General features: G+C 35.0%; 1 long non-coding RNA gene across 2 annotated transcripts in view; it reads right to left on the reverse strand.

Moving 5' to 3' along the window:
* Positions 1-21,748, reverse strand: part of LOC112655991 (uncharacterized) — a 112,539-nt gene extending 90,791 nt beyond the window's left edge. For both annotated transcript variants that reach the window (XR_007404884.1, XR_007404883.1), the window contains exon 1: positions 21,638-21,748. This is a non-coding gene — a long non-coding RNA (uncharacterized LOC112655991). The remainder of the gene's footprint in view (positions 1-21,637) is intronic.
* Positions 21,749-22,588: the final 840 nt, after the last annotated feature.

Here is a 22,588-nt window from a genome sequence, read left to right on the forward strand (position 1 = left end):
AGATGAAGTTCTAAGCCATTTATAGTGGACTGTGTGCTTTTATATGATATTGGGGCTTATATGCTAAAAGCATATTTCCCAGAATCTCTTGCAGCTAGTATTCTTGATGTACTCGAGATTCCATTAAGCAGATATATTTCTGTATCTTGACTAAGTTAGAGGTGGAAAAAGGCAAGGTCAGAGATTTCATTTTCTTTTGTGTAGATTACAGCAACAGTAATCACCAATTTCCCAGTCTCACTGCAACTTTCTGATTCTACAGCTTTCTAATCAAGGCAAAATTACCATGGCATTCCAGTTTGTCCATGTTCTTCCTAGCTCAGTCTACATTCTGTGTCTCTAGCATTTCTAACAATTCTTTGGCTGTTTAATACACTATTATACATCCCTTCTGCTTAAGCTTGTAGAGTGAATTCTGTTCTCTGCAAGTAAATCTGACTGCTGCAACTGTATCTGAATGATACACTCTCACTGTTTCAGTTATTAAATGTTAAGCCAGATTTTATAGTTGTATTTTAGGATAGAGAAGTAACAAATCTTCACTTAGAATAAAATGGTTTGGGCATTGGTTATTTATTCTTGTTGGCAATGTTTTCATTATTCTCATAAAAGAGAAACAATCTAAAACAATGTAGATAATTTAGCATTCAGGTTTAATATTTTATTCAATATATATTTATTGGGTGCCTACTCTATGCCAGTGACAGTTCCTCGGTGAGAAAGATATTTCAGTGAGTAAAACAAAGTCTCTATTCATGTAAAACTTACAATCTTCCCATCAATTTACAGATTGAATGAATTTCCCACATGAGATTAGTTAAATAAGTTAAAAACAAGCCAAATAGGTTAAAAGTCTCTCAAAAGTTTAAGAGATATTAATAATACCCCAGAATAGAGAGCTCTCAGTTTGGTATCAACATCACTAATTTAAAGGTCGGCCTGCTTACTAATCTATAAAATGGGGGTTTCTATTTATTTCTCATGGTGAGGATGGCAAAAATTATCTCATTGGGGAGATAGGTATGAATCACTTATATAAGGAATAAGTAAATTTGAAAAAAAAAACAATTTGGCAATAGTTATGAGAATCCTAGTCATTTTTAACTCAGTACTAGCAATGATACAGAAAACATGATGAAAAGCAATAAAAGCTTTCTTTAATGCTTTGCATTAAAATGAAGCTCAGGTTTTATGCAACATATATACCACTTAAATCATCAAAAGTTCAGGAAAGCCCTATAAAAATGGCTTATCAATATTAACTACAATATTCAAAAAGAATATAAGGGAATTCTTCAAAATTGTGTTAATTAATTCCAATTTTAAAACCAGTGATTCCAAAATGGACTATGCATACATATAGGGTATTAAATCAAGAAAAAGGATGTGTAGATATTTTTAACTGTGAAATGATTAGAATGCTTATTATGCATTGGGATTTTTTTACAGAAATCCTCAAGCTTGATATGATTTGTTTCAATAGGTCAGTATATCACTATCTGACCAAAATTAGAATATAGATTTTATGTTCATTTTTGTAAAGCAGAAATATGACTCTAGCTCTTTCACAGCAAATGAATATTAATGAAGTTAATCTCAAAGCAAAGATCTTCCTAGTAAAGGGGAAGACATTGTAGTTGTCAGTGAAGTTGCATATATGTACATGCAGTTTTCCTAGGATTGAGTGAAAGTAGTAAGAAACTAAAAAGATAATAAAAATTTTCAGCTCAGCAGTAGGAAGGGACAAGCAGTAGGAAGGGACTGTTAACAGAATAAAGGACATGTGATGATGGCAATGCAGATCAACAGAGAATTGACATTTCGTAATAAAAACGCTTTTTCTTAGAACCTTTACTACTAACAAAATAAAATACAATGGGCAAGAAATTAATGATGAAGGCATCTAACACACGGAATGGTTCTAAGCTTTGGAATGGATGGCATAGGTCTCCTATGTTCAGTTCATGTCATTATTCTCCCATTTTCTCTCAACTGATGCTGAGTTTTATGAAGATTTGCACATACCCAATGGAGTTGTAATGAGGTGCTTAGCCTTGACATATAACCTGTATTTGTAATGAGTTCTGAATGGCCAAGAATTTTGTCAGAACATTGAATCCAATTTCCTTGGAGACCAGATGAATATAGAATATCAGAAGCTTGGGATGCCTGGGTGGCTCAGCGATTGGGCATCTGCCTTTGGCCTGGGCATGATCCCAGAGTCCCAGGATCGAGTCCTGCATCGGGCTCCCTGCATGGAGCCTGCTTCTCCCTCTGCCTGTGTCTCTGCCTCTTTCTCTCTCTGTGTCTCTCATGAATAAATAAATAATATTCTTTAAAAAAATAAATTTATAACAAAAAAAGAATATCAAAAGCTCAAAATGAAGAGTTGAGCTGTGTGTTTTTAATCTTTAAGTAAATTTTTGTGTGTTAATTCAGGAAGATTACTGAAGAGACTAAGTGATTTATATTCAAAGATAAAAAGTTTAGTATGTGGGGCCTGGTAGATATTTCACAAAAAATTAGTAATTCTAAATATTACAAGAAGCATAAATGTATTTTTTCTTGCCATCTGAGTTACTGTCCAAGGACATCTGGGAAAAGGTGAGCCATCCTACATGTAGCTTTCAACCTTGTATGCCAGATTCTATCACTTAGTTCTTATATTGAATCTCCTTTCTACCAAGCTAGTTTCTTCAAACTGAGAGCCTATACTGATCTTTCCATCCCTTTTGATCTCTTTCACATCAAAACGAGTTCAGCCTCAAGTCTGGGGTCCTACTACTAGCTTTTGATATATCCTTCCGGAATTTTCACAGTATTTCTACTTCCAAACTCCCCTGCTCTTGCGTGAGCATCCACATGCTTGCTCACTCTTGTCCTCCTGGATGACATCTCTTCGTTGTCTGAAACTAGGATACCATTTGTATACCTCAACTCAGTGATGTGTGCAGTCTCCAAGCCAGTGTTCCTCAAATCCTGAGCTCATATTCTAACATGAGATGATCTGAATCACAATGTAATGGGGAGAAATTTAAACAAACAAGCAAACAAAGGAAAAAAATAGAAACAGCAACAGAAATGCTTGATATTTTCCTCTGTATTGCAGAGGATGCCGAATAAGAACTTGTTTGTAAAACATAGTGAAAGGGAATGAAGGGGAAGGGAGAAAAAATGAGTGGGAAATATCAGAAAGGGAGACAGAACATGAGAGACTCCTAACTCTGGGAAACGAACTAGGGGTGGTGGAAGAGGAGGTGGGCGGGGGGTGGGGGTGACTGGGTGACGGGCACTGAGGGGGGCACTTGATGGAATGAGTACTGGTGTTATTCTATATGTTGGCAAATTGAACACCAATAAAAAATAAATTTATTTTAAAAAAAGAACTGCTTGAAATGTCAATATAAGCCATAAAGAAGAAATCCTTCTAATCATATTAAGAATTTTATCTCACCAATGAAATTAAAATTTGCCATTTTTCTTTACATCACTTGTTTTCTTTAGGCCATGTTGCCTGCCTGCTTGTCTGTCTGTCTTTCTTTCTTTCTTTCTTTCTTTCTTTCTTTCTTTCTTTCTTTCTTTCCTTCCTTCCTTCTTTCCTTCCTTCTGTCCTTCCTTCCCTGAGAGTGATATAATAAAATTGTTATTTCTTATCATTTGGAATTTTTAGGTTCTTTTTAAGGGATTTCATTTAATTTGTTTCTTGGAGGCATATTTCTTATATTTACCTCATTTGGACTGCACCTTAATTTCTATTCTGTCAAAAGGAGTGTTAGGCAGGTGTTTCCACTGGTTGCCTTACCTGTAATCCAAAGGAAATCTTTACAAACCAAGACAACCTAAAGAAACTTTCCATCTCTCTCATGACCCTAATCATCTTTAAAAAAAACAAGTTTGCTTTACAGCTCAATGCCCACGTGAGAATATAGAGATGTGATATCTAAATATAGCTTTCTTATTTACAGTATTTAGAGAGTTTGAATAAATAACTTAAGTGAGAGGCTATTTTCCCGTTTATATGCATCATATCACATAGCTCAGTTGGAGTAAGTGATCTTCTATCAAAGATATCTACCATACAAAAGAAACAACACAAGCTTTTTATACATCACACACACACACACACACACACACTCTTAAATTATGAGTGTTTCAATGTGAATGGAATGACTAATTGGTGTGGAAATATCCTTTTTAAATCTCATCTTCAAAATATATAGCTTATTTTCCCTCAGTTATATGAAAATATTCATTCTAAAAAAATTAAGTTCAAATTACTTTGATTCCAATTATATAAATTTAGTGTACTACCATCTAACAAAGACTTAAGGCCACCAAAGACTACCACATTATTTTTATTCTTCTGTATTCTACTTACTAGTTTTCCAGTTATTTTCAATAAATTTTTTATTATTCTGATCAAAAAATTAATGCATACTCCTTTCAGGAAAAGTTCAAAGAGAATAAAGAAGAAAAATGTCTGTAAGCGTAGTACCAAGCAGTAACCAATGTTAACAAAGATGAACTGATTTTTTAAGCTGCAAAATTCTATTTGAAGGTTGTAAAATGATAGCTTGTGCTTGACTTTCATTTATCCTAAGGCTTATTGACTTTTCTCTTAACCTTACCTTTGAATGTTAATTGTTTCTAATGAGAATACCAAATATTTATAAAATAAACTAGTTATATGTTACTTTACTTTCAACCTGCTATGTCAGTGGATAATGACAGACTTTAGTCATGACATATATTCAGTATAACAAATGTAAATAAAAGCTATAAGGTTTCTCAAAAGTTACAAAACTAAGAAATAACTTATATTCAACTTTTTTTCCACTATAATTTTATCTGCTATTAAATTTATTGTCTTCTTACTTTTGCCTATTTTGTGTTTTAAACACTTATTAATTTAGAGTATTATCCTCACTCCCTCCCTGTAAAGGAGGAAATTAAGGTTTAGTGAAATCAAGTAACATATAAATGATTGGCAGGACAATGAGATAAACCGAACCCAATTTCTATTCACTCACTGTTTACCACATCACAATCTTTTGGTCTTATCACGCAGAGGAAAATGAAATACATTTTAATTCACTTGAAACTAAATTTCTGTAATGCTCTTTTCCTTCAGCAAATTTGCAACGAAGCTTCCTAATTATAGTTTGGGTAGGCTAAAACTCGAATAAGTTCACATTCTTAAAGGACACATGAATTAGGTGGATGGATGTGAATGGGGGTAGTGGAGGTGAAAAATGAGAAAATTCTCATCTGGAAACCAGCAGAACATTTGGGAAAAGGCCTTCAAACAAGATTAAAGATTCACCATGGGTGAGTCCTAGGCAAATATATATTTAAGTACCAGACATTTTTGTCTGGCTTTTGTTAATACTGCTGCCTTCATCACTCCCTTCCCCCATACCCTTACCCCTTACTTACTCATCCTCTCTCTCAGACATGGAATGATATTCCATGTATACATCAGGATGGCCATACAGATTGTTACTAATTTATGTTGGTTGATTTCTAGCTTCTTCCCTGAGCCCTCAAGGTGCCATTCTCTCCTGCCCAGGCCCTCTACAATGATGCATAACAAATCCAACAACCATTAACCAACAGCATTAAATGCCAGATGGAAGGGGAACTCCAAAACTGTGTTCACAACCATTTTGATCATCTGATGCCATTCCACACAGCTGTTAGATACTTTTAATATCCTGCTTATACCAATTTCTATTTGTCTTCAATCATTTCCACTTTTACTTCTGTGGGGGCAGGATGGGGATAGAGGAGAAAGGTTAGATGGAGGGAAAAGTCAGAAAGGAAAGAAAAATGGAGAGGTGGAATGGTGTCTGCCAGGCAGGGAATGAAGTCATACAGAAGCTAATGATGTTCTTCTAAAGAGACTTTGTGTGCTCATGGGCAAAAGCAGAGCTAGCTACTTTAAGGACCTGATTACAGTATATAGCACAGAAGTAGGGGGCGAGGGCCTTCTCCAAATTCATGCAATGAACTCTTCACCACCTGGGCCACTGGTAGATTAGAAGCTAAGGGGATCATTCATGCACTTAAACAATGATAGTAGGGGCACCTTGGTGGCTCAGTGGTTGAGTGCCTTTGGCTCAGGTTGTGATCCTGGGGTCCTGAGATCAAGTCCCACATCAGGCTCCTGGCAGGGAGCCTGCTTCTCCTTCTGCTATGTCTCTGCCTCTCTCTCTGTGTCTCTCATGAATAAATAAATCTTTAAAAAAAAAAACAATGATAGCAGCTCCCCCCTTCCTCCTCCTTCTCTTTCTTGTTCTTTCTCTCTCAATATATAAGTGATATATATACCTCAAAATGATTATTGCTATAGCATTAGCTAATACCTCCATCAGGTTACATATTTCTCTTTTATGGTGGGAATATTTAAGACCTACTCTTTCCACAATTTTCATATATATAATACAGTATTAATTATAATTACCATGCCACTGTACCTTAGATCCCCAGAACTTATTCATCATATAACTGAAAGTTTGTACTCTTTAACCAACCTCTTTCATTCCTCCTACCCATGAGCCCCTGGTAACCAAACTGAAATCTCTCTTCTTGTACCTTCCTACCAGTTGATCCTATTTTTATTCCTTTGGGTTTTACAGAGAAATCAAATTCCTTCATGGGAGTAATTCTTCAGATAATTAAAGAGTACAGTCTCGTGTCCATTACCTCCTCTGTTGTGGGTAAACACTATTTCATCATTATTTCATGTATGACCTGATTTCTAGTGTCTTCTTCATCTTATATCTTGGATTTGAATTTCCTTTAAATTCCTCTTAAAATGCAGTGCCCAGAACTTGGTATCATGCCACTTAAAACGGCTAGCTCAAAATAGAAACCACCAACTTCAATATTCTAGACATTTAAAGAAGCCTAAAATTATATGGGTTTTATTTTTTTAATGTTTTTAGTAACACAATACCATTTCATCATATAGTGCAAAATGTAACTAGAAGTCACTATGTTTTTCAGATACTGTTGTGTCTTACTTTCTCTCCATATACTTTTTATTTTGAGATAATTGTGGGTTCATATGCAGTTATAAAAAATAAAACAGAGAGACTGTGTGCACTCTTAACCCAGTTTTCTCTGATGGTAACTAACTTATAATACCTCAACCAGGATATTACATTAATACAGTGAAAATATAGAATAGTTTTCATCACAAGGTTTGTGTTGCCCTTTTATAGCTCATATCTGCTTCCTGCATGCCCCAATCTCTTCTTAAACCCTGGCAACTACTCAACTTTCCTCCATTTTGGCAATGTTGTCATTTCAAGCATGTTATATAAATGGAAACATATAGCATGCAATATTTTGGAATTGTATTTTTATATTTAGTATAATTCCCTGGATAGTCATCTAGATTGCTGCACAAATCAATAGATCATTCCTTTTTTACCGCTGAGTAGTACTCCATGGGTTAAATGTATCACAGTTTATTTCACCATTCACCCATTATATGATATCTGTGTTGTTTCCTGTTTGGGGCTATTATGAGTAAAGTTGTCACAAATATTAGTGCACCAGGTTTTATGTAAACATAAGTTTTCATTTCTCTGGGATAAATGTCCACGAGTGCAATTGCTGGGTTGTACAATAGTTGCAGGTCTAGTTTTATTTTGTTCTGTTTAGAGTGGCAGTGTAATTTTACATTCTCACCCACAATACATGAGTGAGCCAGTTTTTCTGCATCCTAATGTTTGGTGGTGTCACTATTTATTATTTTAGCCATTCTAATAGTATGTGGTGATATTTTATTGTGGCTTTAAAGCATTTTCCCCTAATGGCTAATGAAGTCTCATGTGCTTATTTATTATCAGTATATTCTCTTTGGCAAAATGTCTTTTCATATCTTTTACCCATTTTCCTAATTGGATTGTTTGTTTTTACCATGGAATTTTACTCTAAAATAATAAGCAAGCTCACGTTTAACATTTAAAAATCTGTTAAAATTTCACATGATGTCTTCTTACTTCTTTCTATCTCTTCCTCTCTTGCAGTGTCAAACCTGAAACAATTTGAATTTCCTTATTTTCTTCAAAGAGGCTTGTCACTCTGAAATTAAGTTTACTTGGTTGCTTCTTTAACCTCAGATCTCTTGTGAGTTCAAAACAAAATATGATTTTGTAAATCATTCAAGCTTCTCTTTTTGTTAGCATGGGGGCAATGTTATCTTGAAGATTTCTAGTTACTAAGAGGAAATGGAACTACTTAGGAAATATATTATGATCAGCTCACAAATAATGCTAACCAGAAAGAAGAAAAAATATTGGACTTTATAATTAAAGATGTTTGTTTGTTGGTAAACACCATTAAGAGTATGACTAAGGAAGCCACAGAGAAGGACATATTTTCTCTTTATATAAATATATAGTTTACCAACAAATAGCTCACACCCAAAATATATAGAGAAATCTCACAAAATTATTAATAACAAAAAAATCAAGAGAAATTGAGGTAAGAGTAAAGCAGCACTTTACTCTTTACATTGGGTATACTCTTATATTGGCTATATCCAAAAAGCCAATAAATACATTAAAGTTACATAACCTAATTTATCACCAGGAAAATGCAAAAGAAAACTTCAGTGAGGTACCACTATACACAAAAATTGCTAAAGTTAGGGCAGCCCTGGTGGCGCAGTGGTCTGGCGCCTGCAGCCCAGAGTGTGATCCTGAAGACTCTGGATCGAGTTCCACGTCAGGCTCCCTGCATGGAGTCTGCTTCTCCCTCTGCCTGTGTCTCTGCCTCTCTCTCTCTCTCTATCTGTGTGTTTCTCATGAATAAATAAATAAATCTTTAAAAAAATATATTAAAATTTTTTTTTAAAAATTGCTAAAGTTAGGAAGACTATATATTGGGATAGCCACTTGGGCAAAGACTTTGATATCATCTAACAATGCTGACCATGTGTATTTACTCTGATCCAATAATTCCCCTCCCAGGCATATAACAAATAGAAATGTGGGGAGTAGGAAGATGGCAGGATAAGGGGTGTATGCAGATGTCTAGAGTAAGACTACCCTTAATAGCCAAATTCTAGAAATTACCCAAGTGTATCACAGTATAGAATGGATAAAGTATGATAAATTCATCCAATTGAATACTATGCATCAGTGAGATAGAACTACGACTACACTTCATAATATAATGTTAAGAAAAAAATCCAGGCATAAAACACTATGTATTGTGTAACTCCAATCATATAACACTGAAAACCAGGCAAAACTAATCTAGGAAATTATAAATCAGGGTAAGAGATACCAGTTGGGAGGAGACTGGACCTCGGGACATGACAGAGACATGGGGAAAGCTTCTGTTGTACAGGTCCTAGCCTATTTATTAATTTAGATTCTGGCTAGTTTGATCTATTCATTTTGTAATAATTAACTGAGCTGGGCTCTTATCATCTCTGTAGTTTTATCAATATAAGTTATGCTTCATTAACCAAGGTTATCTTTTTAATTATCTTTTCTCCCTTCCCCCTGCCCCAACCATGGATAAGCAGCCCTCCAGGATGGCCAATAAAAGATGAGATTTTTCTGAGTATCACTTTTGACATATATCGCTGAGATTTTATTGGCATGCATTAGTCATGTACTGAGTTCAGTTATTTTCAAGGAGCACTTTGTGACAGCTTTAGATAGTCATTCTCTTATGCTATTGTAAAAATCACACTCAAGAGCTGCAACACTTTTACACCTTGAGAGTAGCATCTTAAGGTTTATTTCCCTCATTTCATAGTAAGTTTCTCAATTTTGTGGTTCTAGCAACATATTTCTCCAATTTTATTAACAACATATTTATGTCCATAGATTTTGAGCCTGATGAAAGCACAAATTGCTGGTGGGCATATGAAACATTCAGTAAGAGCCACCTGAGGTTGAGTTCTGGGATTTCCCTCTTACTGCTGATGGATGGTGGTAAAATGTATCTCATGTCAGTGTGCTTGGTATCTTGAAGTAGTCTATAGAAAAGTTACCTAAGCCAGATGTTAGCCAAGTCCCTCTGTGGGTCTCCTTAGGGTTTGTTTGGGTCTTCATGTTCTGTTCACTGAGGTTCTATATTCAGGAAGGACTTTTTTTTTAAGTTTTATAATATTATTATTGATATTATCATCAGTATGAATATTATGGCAAAGATCTAAACAGCTCTTATCTTGTGCCCCAGCCTGCTTCTGGCAGGTCCTATTTTTTATTTTTTTATTGGTGTTCAATTTTCCAACATATAGAATAACACACAGTGCTCATCCCATTAAGTGTCCCCCTCAGTGCCCATCACTTAGTCACCCCCACCCCCTGCCCACCTTCCCTTTCTACCACCCCTTGTTCGTTTCCTAGAGTTAGGAGTCTCTCATGTTCTGTCTCCCTTTCTGATATTTCCCACTCAATTTTTCTCCTTTCCCCTTTATTCCCTTTCACTATTTTTTATATTCCCCAAATGAATGAGACCATATAATGTTTGTCCTTCTCTGATTGACTTATTTCACGCAGCCTAATACCCTCCAGTTCCATCCACGTTGAAGCAAATGGTGGGTATTTGTCATTTCTAATGGCTGAGTAATATTCCATTGTATACATAGACCACATCTTCTTTATCCATTCATCTTTTGATGGACACCGAGGCTCCATCCACAGTTTGGCTATTGTGGCCATTGCTGCTATAAACATTGGGGTGCAGGTGTCCCGGCGTTTCATTGCATCTGTATCTTTGGGGTAAATCCCCAACAGTGCAATTGCTGGGTCATAGGGCAGGTCTATTTTTCACTCTTTGAGGAACCTCCATACAGTTTTCCAGAGTGGCTGCACCAGTTCACATTCCCACCAACAGTGTAAGAGGGTTCCCTTTTCTCCGCATCCTCTCCAACATTTGCTGTTTCCTGCCTTGTTAATTTTCCCCATTCTCACTGGTGTGAGGTGGTATCTCATTGTGGTTTTGATTTGTATTTCCCTGATGGCAAGTGATGCAGAGCATTTTCTCATGTGCGTGTTGGCCATGTCTATGTCTTCCTCTGTGAGATTTCTGTTCATGTCTTTTGCCCATTTCATGATTGGATTGTTTGTTTCTTTGGTGTTGAGCTTAATAAGTTCTTTATAGATCTTGGATACTAGTCCTTTATCTGATATGTCATTCGCAAATATTTTTTCCCATTCTGTAGCTTGTCTTTTAGTTTTGTTAACTGTTTCTTTTGCTGTGCAAAAGCTTCTTATCTTGATGAAGTCCCAATAGTTCATTTTTGCTTTTGTTTCTCTTGCCTTCATGGATGTATCTTGCAAGAAGTTACTGTGGCCAAATTCAAAAAGGCTGTTGCCTGTGTTCTCCTCTAGGATTTTGATGGAATCTTGTCTCACCTTAAGATCTTTCATCCATTTTGAGTTTATTTTTGTGTCTGGTGTAAGAGAATGGTCTAGTTTCATTCTTCTGCATGTGGATGTCCAATTTTCTCAGCACCATTTATTGAAGAGACTGTCTTTTTTCCAGTGGATAGTCTTTCCTCCTTTGTTGAATATTAGTTGACCATAAAGTTGAGGGTCCATTTCTGGATTCTCTATACTCAGGAAGGACTCTTGATCTCCCTTAGGTCTCAGCTTCCAGACCTGTTCACATTTCTCTGTCATAGGTAGGATTTTAAGATGGCTCCATGACCTTTGTTCCCTGGTGTTATTCCCATGATTCTGTTACATTAAATGGTAAAAGTAATGTTGCAGAGGTAATTAAGGTTACTAGTCAGTTGACTTTGAGATAATCAAAAGAGGCACTACTGGATTGGCTTTAACCTAATTACTTTAAGACAGTTTTTCTCCTGAAGATAGCTGAAGGAGAGAGATTCTAAGCACAAGAAGGATCCAATATACTGTGGTTGACTTTGGAGATGAAGGGTGCTGACATGCCAGGACTGAAGAGTGACCTCTAGTTGCTGAAATTAACATCCAGCTGACAGCCTGAAAGGAAAGAGGGCTTAGGTCTTTTGAATTAGATGCTGCCAGCACTCTGGCATGTTGGAAGCAGATTCCTCCCAAAGCTTTCAGGCAAGAACCCAGCCCAGTGGACAACTTGATTTTGGCTCTTTCCTAAAGAGAGAACTCCATCAAACCTGCCCAGACTTCTAACTTTGGGAACCATGAGTTAATAAATGGGTGTTTGTTATCGAAGTTGATTTTCTGAAATAGAAGGGTAAGCTAATGAAAGGGCGCTGTTTTAAGCAGCTAAGTTTGTGGTGATTTGTTATGCAGCAATAGAAAATAAATGCACCCTCCCAGATGTGCAATTTATCACATTTTTCTTTTAATTTCACAATACAACTAACAAATGTGCACACAAGGCATTTGTGCTTTTTACAGACTTTTAATGAAGATTTAAAAGGTAATTACTAGAGACATATTGCCGATTCTTGTACCAGTTAATCAAAAATTTGAAGTTAAGATTCTCTATTCTTTCAAAGCCACTTGACCATTTATGCCAAATCAGGAATCATCTTAAGTTCAGAATTTATTTTTTCTAATTATTTCTTGGAACTATATTAATCAGCTCAAAATAGGTATCATTATTGTGCGCTCACTAAGTGGCACCATTCTTACTAGAAGCTTAGTTTTACATACATGATCTGATTTAACATTTATGACAACCATGTAAAATAATGATTATTATGTTTAATGTAAATATGAGAAACATGAGATCCAAAAAGTTTATCAATTTTGTTCAAGGTCGCATAGTTAACAAAACCTGGAAGCAGGATTAGAAACCAATCACTCCAATATTGAATATTCTTAACTGTCATACTGTGTCATCTCTTATGTATTCATCAGTAATAATAAATACCCTATGAGTGTCATGATATCTTCTCTCCCAACTCTTTAAGATAAAATTCCAGTTGGTAGAATTATCTTGAGTGTTGCGGTCAATATGAATAAAGTTAACCTAAAAGCCCTTTGAAACACCTTATATCTATATAGTTATAATAAGGGCTAAAAATGAATTAAAAATTAAAAAATAAGGGCTACAAAGAGAATTTATTGTTTTGGCAAATATTTTTGCTTGATGCTCCTGTGCTAGGCACTGAAGATACAATGTAAACAGATTTTAGCCCACAAAAGACAAAATCTGGAGGGTGGAGGATTGAGTGACAACTAAATGTAATTAATTTAATTTTAATTTAAAACAATTTAATTGTGGAATTACATAAAATAATTTGATCACAATGCAGACTCCCACTGCCTCTGGTTCTGAATCTCACCCTGCTTCCCCACCTTCACATATTGATAATAAAAACTTTTATATCTGAGTTAAGCAAAAGCATTTCTCTGCTAATATAAAGGCGGCAACATTTATTTATTTATTTATTTATTTATTTATTTTTTTTTTTTTTTTTTAAGGCGGCAACTTTTAAATAAAGGTCCTACAAATACCCTCAGAGATTCTGACCCATTAAACTGTTCCTTCAGGAGAAATAGACTCTCCCTTGTCACCTTAATGGTATAGATACCTTAAGATGTCTTCATGAAATGAGCTTTATCTGAGTCAGAGGCCCTGATGCAGTAAAAAAAAAAAAAAAAAAAATGGATTTGGAAATAAACCCTTTGGATTTGTTTGGGAGTAAGGGAGTCAAAGATGCAGAGTTAGGGAAAGGAGGAGTGTCTGGAGAGATGTACTCTACAGAGGAGTGTCATTTTAAGAGATGCACTGCCCTTCCACAATTTCCCAATCACGATATTAACTTGCAAGAACACTCATCCAAGTTTATCTTCTGAAATAAGGAACAGTCCTTACCTTGAGGTTACTAATGGACTTAATGTTTGGGGATGAAAGGTTTTACATTTCACAATTTACAATTAAATACATTATAGTCTTGCCTTTTGAATGCAAAATATGGAAGAATTTAAAGTGAATCTACTATAAAATATAAGATTTATAATTAGCAGAAAAAGTCTCTTTCTGGTCTATTATTTAAGCAAGAATATTAGAATCATTATAAAGCCTGAAGGAAACTCCAAGTAGAAGATGGTGATTTTATCTAGAAACTAGCACTATTATTGACTTTCTTCTCTGGCTAATACAAAATATCAGTTAGAGTTCTGATCTCAGTAGTACATTTCTATAGTACTGGGGAAAAAAGCAAATTATAGAATACACTCATCTGTAGCAATTATTTTCTATTTAGTACAACCTGGCAGTAAATGTCTTGCTGACTTAAGTTACTGATGAATACTAAAGTATATGTTTGGGCCAGAATTTAAGTATTGACAGAAGACCTAAAAATACCCCAAACAGCCACATTACATACTTGTTTTTGGCCATTCATTATTGGGTTCCTAATAAAAATTCTAGATGTCTATCATCTGGATCCAAATATCAACTGTCTTCAAGTTCCCCTAAATTTAGGATGAGTGACATGAAGTGTTTTAACATTCAACTGAACTCCGGAAAGGTTGCTGTAACACTTGCTGAATGACTACATTCATTTGCCTGAAGAACATTTTATGCTCTAGAGAGAGTATATATTCCACCAAATGGTACATTTTCAGATAAAAAATGTCCTTCATTTTAAAATGAGCAATTTCTTACAGGAAGCAGTTTGTTATTGTTTCTGCACTAGAACACATTATTTATTGACCTCCACATAATCTGTAACAACTACACTTTTAAAAAGACTTGAATCTTATATAAACTCTTATTCCCTCTAAATTCCAACTTAGACAGTTTTTCCCTTGCCTACAAGGTGAATTTCTTCATGGAAAATGATAGTTAAAGGTTGAATTCCTTTAACGCTCAAGCATAATTACCATTAGTTTCAATGGAGAAAAATGTTTAGTATCTAAAACCTTAAAAAAACCATTGTTGCTAATTCAACACCAGTTCTCATTCAGACAGAAACAACTACTTCAGTGGTTAACGTGAGTTATTATAATATAATTTAATAAGATAGTCTCTCTTTGTTAATGAGATTTAACTAATTTAATTAAATTAATTTAACTTGATGTAGCTGCTTACCTGCTCAAGTTAGTCCTTCAGAGGCTACCATGTAACTTACACAAAATCTATACTTATAAACAAAGCATATATATTATGCTCTGCATTTCTATAGTAACTTATATTGTAACACTACCTAAATGGAACAGTAAAGACAAAATAAACCAATAAACAGTAGAAATGGTGTCAGACCCAATGAACACTACTGGCACCAAGGAGGTGTGAAATAAGAATTCATTGTGGCTATAAATTCAAGCACTAGAACATTGAGAACTTAAACTTGCTCCAGTTCCACATGTGTGGAGACAATCATGCTCTATTTTTGAGCTATTCATCTGTGTATGAGGTAAGCAAAATCCTAAAGACTTTTCACCCAAATTCGCACAGCCATCTGATACTCAGCCAGGGCATATTTATTGTTTTTTAAGTTATATTTTAGTTATTTTGAGTATTAACCTCCCTAGTTTTTCAGTTTAAGAAATCAGTTCAGTGTTTCTCATTCTACCTTAAAGTCCTCTAAAATATACCTATAAATAATATAATTTAAAGAAAAAAATTCTTACTACTTTATGAGGACTTATTAGCCATTTGTGTTGGTTTTTATAAATTATTATCTCCACATATAATTTTTGGGGAAAGTATTGAGAAAATATCAGGCTGTATATGCATAAATTTTAATTCAAAATAATGTTCATATCTCCTTTTCTTTTTCTAGTTATTGTGGGGTATCCTGATCAGACGGGGGGCCACCAAATGTGGAGTGCTCAGATCAAGCAGAGTCTGGCAGCATAAGTGATGAAAGAACCTGTTGGTTCTGGGTCAACACTAAATTCTTCTCATATACTTTCAGAGACTTTACTGTGACCCACAGTAAGAAATACATTTTACGTCATGACCCAACATACATACTCAAATATGTATGTTTTAAATATATATATAAAGGAAGCAAAAATTTAACAAAACCATATTTACCTTTACTAAGTGTGATATATTGTTATTTTCTCTCATTTTGTTTTTTAAAAAAAGCAATGCAAAAAAAAAAAACAAACAAGACAGAACAAAAGAGAAGTTTACTGAATACATTGCAAGGGAGTAGTGAGCAGGACAGCAAAGGAGAGACTTTCTGTGATAAGGTGGTGGTGAGGGGCCACATTATAGAGTAGAGTGAGGGAGTATGGGGATGTATAGAATTTTCCATTTTTTGGTAATCTTTGTAACTGTGCTTGCTTGTAATTGGTTACTTAGGGCCTATGGTTATTTCAAGGTGGGTCATTTAATGAACCTGTTTGCATTCACCTAGTGGTTACTGATGCATTTCCCATCGCAAAAGACTGTTGCCTAAAAGAGGCCTCTACAGTTACTATACTGTTTCCAACAAGTATGAAAGGCAAACTTAAAAAATTTTTTGTACATTTGTGATATCCATCTTCCTTTCCATCTGTACTCTACTCTGATATGACGTTTGCTCCCATTGCACCATCAAAAATTCTTTTGTTAGGGCACCTGGTGGCTCAGTTAGTTAAGTGTCTGCCTTGGGCTCAGGTCATGATCCCAGAGTCCTGGGATAGAGCCCCACCTTGGGCTCTCTGCTCAGCAGGGAGCCTGCTTCTCCCTCTCCCTCTGCCTGCCCCTCCCCCTGCTTGTGCTCTCTGTCGAATAAATAAAATCTTAAAAAAATCTCATGCTAATATGACTAATGACTATGTCACTCTTCCCTCTCAATTTGCTCTACTTGTATCAGTTTCCCTCCATTTGAGCCTTTCCTCCTTTTTAAAATCCTTTTTGCTTCCAGAAAACTATACTCTTCTGATTATCTTGTTACCATGCTTGTCTGCTCCTTAATGGTCATCTTATCTGGAATTTCTTTTTTTTTTTTTTTTTACCAAAATTACAGGTACATAGTTTAGACTTTTCTCATGAAGACTCAAGTTGACCCTTAAGATCTAATGGAATTTGCCTGTCTAGGTTTTGGACTTGCTTGGGACCCCTTCTTTATTAATATATCTAGATCTATTTAGAGCTGTCTTTTGTTCTGTTTCTCTGAAGAATCCCAACACAGATTTTGGTACTAAGAAGTGGGGTGCTTCTATAACAAATATCTAAAATGTGGAAGCAACATTGATAATAAGTAGTGGGTAGAGACTGGAAGAGTTTTTAAGTGCCCGCTAGAAATATGGATGCTAAGTGTGATTCTAGTGAGATCTCAGACATGAGGAACATGTTATTAGAAACTGGAAGCAAGGCAATCCTTGTTATAAACTGGCAAAGAATTTGGCTTAACTGTATCCTGGTGTTTTGTGGAAGGCAGAACTATCAGCTATGAAATCGTATATTCAGCTGAAGAGATTTCTAACCAAAGTGTTGAAGGAGCATCTTGGTTCCTTCTTGACTGCTTATAATAAAAAGTAAAAGGAGAGACAGAAATTGACGAAGAAAATGTTGAGCAAAAAGTAACCAGAATTTGAAGATTGGAAAATTCTTAGCTTATCCACATTACAAAAAATTGCAAAGTTTGTTTTGAAGCATGTGGCTAAGGATATGGATGAATCACCATTTGATAAAGAGATCATAGGTGTGACTCATGGACTTAATCAGCTATTTCAGTAGAAGTCAGGAATAGAGATGGGATTATGCCAGCAAATACACCACCAGTGTGAACTAAAAGGAACAAAGAAAGTGGGATGGAATGAAAGAAGGTTTGGATATCTTGGAATCTTCAGGACTGGACCATAATGCTACTCAGTCAGCAGCATACAATGTTTTATTCATTAAGAAAAGGGAAGAATGACCCTGATGGCAATCATTAGAACTGCCACTCCCACCACAGGCTCAGGGGGCAAGGATGTTTTCTCCTTTGTTTTAGAGAGTAAGGCCATCCCTCAGAGTTGTGAGGGTGATGTTGCCACCCCTTTGGGTTTGGAGTGTCAAATCAAAGGATTATTCTTGAGACTTGGGATCTACTGAAATTTGCCTTTCTAGGTTTTGGATTTGTTTGGGACCTGTCAACCCTTCCTTTTGATTCCTCCCTTTGGGAATGGGAATGTATATCCTATGCCTGCCCTATCACTATATTTTGAAGCACATAACTTGTCTGGTCACAGGTTCACATCTGGAGAGGAATTTTGCCTCAGACTGAATCATACCTTGAGTCTCATCTACATCTAATTTGGATGATATTTAGATGAGGCTCAGGACTTTAGATATGATGATGAAATGATCATACTTTTGGGGCTGTCGAGATGGAATGAGTATTATCTTGCATGTGACAAGAACATGAATTGTGGAGGAGAGGGTTGGAATCTATAGACTGAATTGTGTCATCCCCAAATGCCTACATTAAAGCTCTAAATCTCAGTGTGACTAGGTCTGGAGGTAAGATCTTTAGGAGGTAATTAAGATTAAATGAGGTCTTGAGAATGGGGCCCTAATCTGACAGGACTGTGACCCTATAAGAAGAGATCTCTCTCACTGCCTTGAGAGGACACAGTGAGAAGGCTGTCTGTAAGCTAGAAGAGAATTCTCACCAGAACCCAGTCATTCTGGTAACCAACATGATCTCAGACTTCTAGGCTGTAAAACTTTAAGACAATAAATTTCTGTTGTTTAAGCCACCCAGACTACGGTATATTGTTACAGCAGTCTGAATAACACATATAGGAAATAGAAGCTGAACAGTACAGTCAGTGCTTACATAGAGGAATCTGAAAGCTGCTGCTACAGTTGTTTTGTCCTTTTTTGGTTATAAATAATACATCAACAGTTACTATTTTTTATTGTTTTATAATGCTTTTTTAAATTTTGCAGTAAATCCTTTCGCAGCAATGAGCTAAAAAATGAGAGGGCACGTTTAATGAAAAATTAAATACTGAATTTCCATTTCTCAAGATAGTTGATTACGGATGTGTAACTTGCAAAAATTATTTGTTGACATTTACTTTTCACTATGATGGATGATACAGAAGCATCTACAGAAGGTGTGTTTACATATCAATCCATGAACCATATCTTTTCATCTAAATCAATTGCTTGTTATTCTAAATTAATGTTTATTTTGATTCTAAGTTTTCTTTAACACCTTTGAAACCTGAAGTGACTGTGGTTAATGTATTGGCTTTATGATCAAAAGACAGTTACAGATAGTTAAATGGCACCAGGATAACATTAGGGTCATTAAATGCTTCAGGTACAAAATAAGTGAATTCCAATAATAGGGTTTCTGTTTTGTTTTGTTTTTCATGCAGTTCATGAAATCAAAGAAAAGCTTTTGGAAGTTTATTCAACTAAAAGTGAAACATCTGATATTACTGTGAATGTTATTGTAAACTTGATTAAGTTCAAAATGGAACAAAAAATTACTTTTGTGGTGATAATATGAACAAGATGCATGTGTGGTGGAGCACAGCATTTTGGTAAAAGCAATATTCTTACTAAATTAAGGAACTTATGGGGCAGAAATTTTCCTTTATCTACTGTGGTATACATATAAGTAATAATTACATTCAAACAAATCGCAATGTCTACTAATCAAAATAGAACCTGTAGATGTCACATTTTACAATATTGTTATATATATGCACAGATAAACTAACTGAACTATAAAATTGCTGTGATGAAGCAGATGTTGAATTAATTAGAAAAAGCTTCAGCAGAGCTATGCTGCTTAGCATCATCGGATTTTAGAAATGTTTTAACCTCTGAAGGACTACTTTGAAGCCAGCCTAAGTGTCCTACATTGACAATAAACCTTTTTATAAATTAACTGATCCTCCTAAATTTTGGTTGCATATTTTAAAAATCAGTTGAATATCTCTAAAGCTGTTTAACCAATGGTATGTCAAAAAGATTGTTTTTCAAACTTTTAAAAATTGCAATTATTACAACTAAATCTTACAACCAAGAGATATTAACATTTATACTTATAAAAGCAAAAAAGGAAGTGGATTATACAGTGAGTTAGGAGGTATGAGACTTAACTTTTTTTCAGGTATAATATACATAAAGTTGTAAATTAATCATAAGGGTACATCTTGATATATTTTCATTGTCTAATGATTGTTTCATAGCCTGATTTTATATAAACTTATGTGTATATATGTATATCCATGTATTTACCCACCTGGTTAAGATACTGAATATTCTAACACTACATAAACTTTCATATCTCTGTGTAAAATTTCATTTTAAAAATGAACAGCTCAGCTTTGAAATATCTGAAGCAACTTTTGATTGAGCTAATTTTGCATTAATTTATATTCCATCTCAGGATGCAAAGGAATTGGGAATGCCTATGATTTTGAACATCTCAATTTGGATAAAAATTCAAGATTCACAAATTAAGCAAGCCTATTTGATCAGTTTGGTCTCATGAAAAATATAATCAACAAAGTTACTCAAAAGGAGGCAAAAAGATAGTACCTATAAGAATATTAGGGTTGAATCACTTGTACAACTTAATATAAAACAAATTAGAATTAAGAATATCTTTTACTAAGTAGAATTAGCTCTGAGTTTATCAGGTACTTCATCAATAACCAAGAGTGCTTTCTCTATTAAAAATATTATTATGCTCTATAGAGATGGGTCAGTAGGAGATATAAATAATTCCTAGTTTATCAGCAATGAAGTGCATTTTAAAGAAGACTGCTAGCAATTTTGTAAAAAGAATAGAACATAATAAAAATAGTTTTTGGAAAAATACTGTTGTGGTATTAGATACAGTTATATAGGAAATTGATTAAACTATATGAATATCCATTGAGTATTTAATCAGATGCTATTTTAATGCTTATATGATTAAAGATTTTAAATTTTGCTTTAATGTACAAAGTTATACGTGTTTAATTTTTTTTTAGAAAACATGCTCTAACTTTTTGTTAGGGATTAATGTCAAACACACGGAAAAGTTGGAAGAATAAAAAAATGTACAGAGGATAGCTATATATCCTCTGATTGCACTCACCTGCTGTTAACATTTTGTCTCATTGCTAACAATGCCTAGACTAGAAGAGCCCTAACTCTTCTCTCACCTTTGAGAGTAAGTTGCATATATTCTAACTTTTTGCCTTCTGTTCCTAAATACCTTGGTACTTATTTCCTAAAAGTAAAGATACTCTTTTATAATAAAACCACAGTACAGTTATCATTACCAGTAAATGTAATACCTCTATTTGGTCTTTATCTAATCCAACATCTATATAGTAATTTTGTCAGATCCAGATATTGCATTATTTATTGTACTAATTATCAATTTCTACATAATGAGTTATCCCAAAACTGAATGGCTTAATGCAATAAATATTTATTTTTAAAAGATTTTAATTGAGAGAAAGAACATGAGGGCCCCCCCACCCCTCCCTGCAGAGGCGGAGGCAGACTTCCCACTGAGCAGGGAGGGAGGGAGGGAGCCGGATGCAGAGCTTGATGATGACCTGAGCCAAAGGCAGAGGCTTAAACAACTGAGCCACCCAGGCACCTCTGCAATAAGCCTTGATAATCTATAGTTTCTGAGGTCATGAATTTGAAACAGTTTAGCCTAGTCTCTCATGAGGTTCCAGTCAAGTTGTGATGGCACTATATTCCTCCTAAGCCTTTACAGGAGCTGAAGGATTCACTTCCAAGGTGGCTTACTCACATAATTGGCAAATTGGTGCTGGTGGTTGGTGGGTCTTATTTCCTCTTCACACAAGCCTCTCCTGGGGCTACCTAAGTGGCCACTGCCTTCCTTGTGAGTGAACAATTCAAGAGAGCAAGGCACAAGTAAGAATGCCTTTTATGATGTCATGAATATCTCACACTGTCATTTCTGCTATATTCTATAATTACATAGAGCAACCCTGATTCATTGTAGATTAGGACTACACAAGGGTATGAATATCAGGAGGTGAGGCTTCTTGAGGGTCACCCTGAAGACTGGCTACCCAACTTGTCACTGATGTCTCTTTTTACCTCCTTTAATTAAAAATATTTCCTTTTTAAAAAGCTATTTCAGGGCACTTGGGTGACTCAGTGGTTGAGCATTTGCCTTTGGCTCAGGTCATGATCCTGGGATCCTAGAATCAAATCCCATATCAGGCTCCCCGCAGGGAGCCTGCTTCTCCCTCTGCTTATGTCTCTGCCTCTCTCTCTCTGTGTCTCTCATGAATAAATAAATAAAATCTTTAAAAAAACTGTCTCAAAAAAAAAAACTGTCTCAAAGAACTAATTTATATTTTATAATTCTTTTATAGTTGTTTAGCTCACCAGTATAATAAAGTAAGATGGAATCAGCCAAATAAATTGTTTAATTATGTTTATTGTCATGTTTTACCCTCAAATCTGTTCCAATTTGGACAATAACTTATTTTGGTCACCCTAGTCTTAGCTTAAAAGGTATTTTTTTCTAGAGTTTTTTCTGAACCCACCCTAGAATCAATTATTTCCCCCCTTTAAGATCTCTCTTTATATTTTGAACTTTTCCTTAACACGATACTAATCCAACATTCTCTTTGTGTTACTTCCACAAAGGCAAGAACTATGTTTAAAATGAATAAATGGATAAAATACTACACTAATTATCAACATTGTTTTAGTGCTTGATCATTAT

The sequence above is a fragment of the Canis lupus genome, chromosome 22, assembly GCF_003254725.2.
Source record: "Canis lupus dingo isolate Sandy chromosome 22, ASM325472v2, whole genome shotgun sequence".
NCBI classification, from domain to species: Eukaryota; Metazoa; Chordata; class Mammalia; order Carnivora; family Canidae; genus Canis; species Canis lupus.